Here is a 5,248-nt window from a genome sequence, read left to right as displayed (position 1 = left end):
GACAAGAGGCGTCAAGAAGCGACAAGAAGGTTGAATTAGCGACAAGAAACTAAAAAATACAGGCAAGAGGAGAGAGACTATATTTATTTGCTGTTTGAATTTATAAAAAGATGGAAAAATAGAAATAATTGTAAGTTATAAATCCCTGGTTATATTTTAAAAAAATTGTACATGCAAAGTTGATAAAAACAGACAGTAATAAATATTCATGTCTCTGGTAAAAATTTGCCATATAAGGTTAAAAATTTCGAGAAACTAATAGTAATCAAATATATCATCTTAAATGACATTTTAAATTATAATAAAGAAATAAATTGATGAAAAGGGTGGAAAATAACGTAATTTGCAAAGAGTTTAAAAATGCTATGTTTTTATCAAAAGATTAAAATGTATGTTATCTATTTCTCTGATGTTATATGCCATTTTTATTTTTAAAAAAATATTTGAAGTCATTCTTAAAGAATGCAGATATGTCAGGATTCTAGATCATTCTAAATTCCGATAGATTTGTATATTTACGCATATCAGCCAATCGGATTAATTAAGTTATGACATTCATCCACGCGCCAGTCAACAAGATGTTAATCACTGACTTATGGTGACACGTGGGTCGTTAAATTGTTAATTGAGGGAACCTTTGGTTCTAATGACGACTGGTTGTTGCTTCGGGTTCAGCAAGACATGGACATCTGACCAAAAAATCGCATGACAAAAGGAAAATATACTAAATTTAGAAAATTCATAAATGATATTCGCAAATTTTAACATGAAAATGATTTGAGTAAAATTCAATGCTTATCTTTATTAGTATAATTCAAAATTCAAAGAAAATGTGTGTTTTTGTTTTGTTTTGTTTTTTGTTTTATACCTATTCCAAATTGGCAAAGCGCTCCAGATGACACTAACAATAATAAAATAAAAATTATAAAACACAAATTACTTCAAGATCTAAATTAAAAAATTGAACTAATTACAAATTTATAAAACAAAGAAAATCGGAAGAAATAATTTGGTCCTTTAGATTTGCATTTAATTCCGATATTTTTGGCAAAGTGTTACTGATGAGACTTCAATAGTCGAAACACGTGTCTCACAATTTTTAAACATTTTTATTCCATTTTAAAATTAAAAAAAAAAAGAAATTAAAAAAAACGACAAGAACAAAAAAAAAAAAGCAATCATTTTGGAACTTTGGTCAACTTTAAGCACGTGTATAACGCAAAAATTTCAATGAAATGATATGCAATTATTCTGTTATTTTTTGACAAAGCGTTACTGATGGGACATCAATAGTCGAAACACGCGCCTCAAAAATTTTAAACACGTTTACTTCATTTTAAACTAAACAAAAATAAATTTAAAAAAACACAACAATCAATTTGGAACTTTGGTTAACTTTAAGCAAGTGTATAACGCACAAACCACAATAAAATGTAGCATCGGAAATTTTGATACATACAGGCTAAAAACCACTAATTCCACTTCCCATAGGCTTCTATGCTAATTTCACAATATTCAATGGCTTCTCTGGACTTTACCTTAACTTTAACCTGCAGAGGACTATATATCAGCATGATTCTACATATGTCAGCTCACAATCCTCAGAATGGCATGTGGGGTTAGCAGACTTGCAGTGCAGTACTGGTCACCGGAAGTGAAGGGTCTATAAATAGCATGGGAAATCCCAGTGTTTTCACAAGATAGCGGTATATTTAAAAATCATTATGGAGATTAGGTTTCACATCACAAGAAGCAAAATGCACCTATAAAATGTACAGAAATGTTTTTCCTTTCAGAAACTGTTTAAATATTTTTAATAAGATGAGAACTTTTTTCACAGCACTATGAGGAACAGGGGTAATTTCTGCGTAGGACTATTTTTGCGTACGTTCCAAATGCTCATTGGTTGAATTGGTGGTCTGTAACCTACAGAATATACAGATGGGTAACTTTACTATTAAAATCACAAAATTTATCTGGCTCAAAGAATCATTTCCTCTTCATTCTTTTGTCACTAACTTTTATATTTTAAACATTACATGGCAAATTCATAACAATTATGCATGTACAAAAGTGTTTTTTTTAATATAACTTCTTACAATCTTCTCCATTTTCAGTTCTCATATTAAAAAAAGATAATTTTTTCATCTTTTTATTATTCAAACAACAAATAGATATAGTCTATCTCCTCTTATCGGTATTTTTTAGTTTCTTGTCGCTAATTCAAAGTTTCTTGTCGCTAATTTAAGTTTCTTGTCGCTTCTTGTCAGCAATTCATGAGACCCATTAGTTTTTCTTACAAATGGACAAGTTCAGAGAGGTTCGAACGGACTCCGCCTATAAATGTCAAACCAAACCCTAATTCCTTTTGTACATATACTTTATGGACCTACTTTGGTAAACACTGCAGTATTTCTTGCTTGTGAAACCCTTACAAGGTATATGTACATTATTGAAGAATGACCCAACTTACAATTTTTATGAAAACAAAACAGTGACAACTGTTTCCAAACAACATTGAATCTCATCAAGGAGTTAAATATAGAAATACTTTAATATTTAACTCCTTGATTTCATGAAAACATGAATGTCCGGCTTGTTAAACTGCTTGGAAAACATGTTTTGGTATATTACATGTAAATGGCCTTTATTTGGACTCCGCATTTTTGGTCTAAACTGTGTAGAATGAGGCAGGTTGAAATACATGTACTTGTGTATACACTACATCAGTGACTTTTGTATCTCTAACACTCAAGTCTGAGTATTAAATCTGTGTTAGTTGGTGAAACTCTGTGTCATTCAGATTTTTTCACGGTGAAATATGAGTGTTACATCCACCCATCAGGAACATTGTAATTAATTGAACCAGTTGTTAATTGTGTACAGAGAATCACTGACCTGGGTGTGAATTCACCCAGCATGGTGAAGTAAATCTCACTGATCTCTGCCGACAATATGAACGTTAGGACCAGAGCTCCCAGGTCACTGACCTCCAAAATTCATTTGGACCCCTGAAAATCACAACAGGGGAATCCAGGGGACTTAAAAAAATTCTTAAATTATCCAATCGTCAAAATCTATACTAGTAACACAAGTCAATAGTTGATTTGTCCAGCTTTAATACAAACCGTCAGCATAAATTATAAAACAGTGGTTGAGACAATTAGCACGTGGTATAAACTATTGACAAATATAACGTGAAAATTATAAAAAAAAGACATTTATCGTTGATAAATACTTCATAACTGTCCTGTATTGAGTGATTATTAATTGCAGTCCATTTGATGACACACATCGGAGACATTGTAAACAATGTGTTCATTTAAATTTTAAAAAATAGACAACTATATATATGTGCAAGGTTTGTGAAGGGATTACTTTAATATACATTTGTACGGTAGTAAACATCAGTCAGCATCAGTGAAAGTTCGAAATTGTTTAACAAAACTTATCATTAAAATAAAGATATATGAAGGTTATATATGAAACGTACTTTCAATAAGAAATGTCTCAGAGTGAACTTGAAGCATTTTTAGCGGTCAAAAACAACTGGCTGATCGAGGTCGTTGGCTCATCCTCGTATGGACAATGAATTATAACATAATTATTACTGGTGTACTGATTAAGGGCTTCAACTTTACACTTCTTATAAACACATTATATAGATGTCTTAGGATCTGTAATTAGCTTTTTTTACTTCTGGAAAAGCTGTTCAATTATTAAAACTATTAGAAACTAAAATGAACCAGACTGTTTTTATAAGTCCATTACTAGAATCAAATTACAACAATCAATTCTTTCAAAGTGTTTTATTTTTTTATTAATTGTAATTATCATTTTAACAGTGCTAAATTAAAATATTAAAAGATTGCCTTATTACTTTATAAAACTACGAAGTAATGACTAATGTTTCTACATGATGTTGCCCCTCGTTGGATGTAGCTGTAAATAAAAAAATAACACATCAACAAATGATAAACATGTACCAAATTAAAAAAAAATTAGATGATGCTGAATTTTTAATAACATGACTAAATTTTTATCTTAACTGGAGTTCTTCGAATTACCTGAGAAACAGAAACTGAATATATATATCGTATCTTACAATGAATTCCCTGTTATGCCTCATTGAATTTTATAACTGTTACAATATACAAAGGTCAGTGGTGGCTAGGTGGAATCTGGGTGTTCAACACTCAATATGGTGGCGTAACAACGAGTTTCACTCAGGTCGGACTTGAGTGTTAGAGAATCAAATGTCGCTGAGTGTAGTGTATATATGTATTCAAAAATCTTCTTGACATATGCATTATTTTGCACCCTTTGTTGCTTTTTCTAGACATCTTAGTGGTGCTTGTCACTTGATGCTTTTTGACACTTCTTGTGTACTAATTACTGAAACGGTATTCTTAACAACCAGCCCGAATAATAGAAGATAATGTATAGGATTCAACTAGCCTGATACAAGAAAAATACACATCATTTCGCTAGCCTGAATTAATTTTTACTAGCCCTGGGCTTTGGACTAGTGTCTAAAGGGGGGCACTGGGAAACAAAAAAAAGTATCTGAATCTAAATAATTATTGAAGACCATAAAATAAGCTGTAAAATCCCTGAAAAATGGTAAATCTACATTCAGGGACCTCATATCAAATGAAATGATTAAATATGGCATCGAGCAACTACTTGAACCAATTTTAAAACTGTTTAATTTGATCTTTAAGAAAGGCCAATTTCCAAAATTTTGGAATGAAAGCTACATCTCACTTATACACAAGAAAGGAGATACATATATGTAAATCCGATTTCAGAGGAATTTCTTTGACTTCTAATTTAGGGAAATTATTTAGTAAAATCTAGCTAAATAGGATCATGAGTATTGTCAATGATAATAAACTAATACACGAAAATCCGATAGGCTTCAAAGAGAAATCTAGGGCAACTGATCATATTTTTAGCTCACCTGGCCAAAGGCCATGTGAGCTATTGCCATCACTTGGCGTCTGTTATCGTCGTTGTCGTCTTTGTTGTTAACAATTATACAGAACTCTTCTCCTTTGAAACTACACTTGACCAATTGAAACCAAACGTGGTATGGATAATCCTTTGGATATCCTGCATAGAACTGGTGTGTGGATTTTTGATTCGTTGAAAAACATGGCCGCCATTAATAAATATAGAACATAGGGGTCAGATAGTAGTTTTTCACATATATTTCCTAAATTGTTAGGTTTATCTAAATTCTGAC

At 31.4% G+C, this 5,248-nt stretch overlaps 1 protein-coding gene across 3 annotated transcripts in view; it reads left to right on the top strand.

Moving 5' to 3' along the window:
- LOC148609387 (transmembrane protein 117-like) overlaps positions 1–5,248 on the top strand; it is a 46,937-nt gene that overhangs the window by 19,667 nt on the left and 22,022 nt on the right. The window contains exon 1 of one of the 3 annotated variants that reach the window (XM_088540921.1): positions 2,308–2,397. The exons of 1 other annotated variant lie outside the window; for it this stretch is intronic. The gene's annotated coding sequence lies outside the window, so the exon portion shown is untranslated. Of the gene's footprint in view, positions 1–2,307; positions 2,439–5,248 lie in introns of those variants that run through there. One more of the 3 variants, XM_088540920.1, reaches the window with a different exon arrangement.

Source organism: Perna viridis, chromosome 8, assembly GCF_037379345.1.
Source record: "Perna viridis isolate PV_CMFRI_1.1 ecotype Kerala chromosome 8, ASM3737934v1, whole genome shotgun sequence".
Taxonomy (NCBI): domain Eukaryota; kingdom Metazoa; phylum Mollusca; class Bivalvia; order Mytilida; family Mytilidae; genus Perna; species Perna viridis.
The sequence above is the reverse complement of the archived record's forward strand: the minus strand, read 5'-3'. Positions and strand labels throughout refer to the sequence as shown.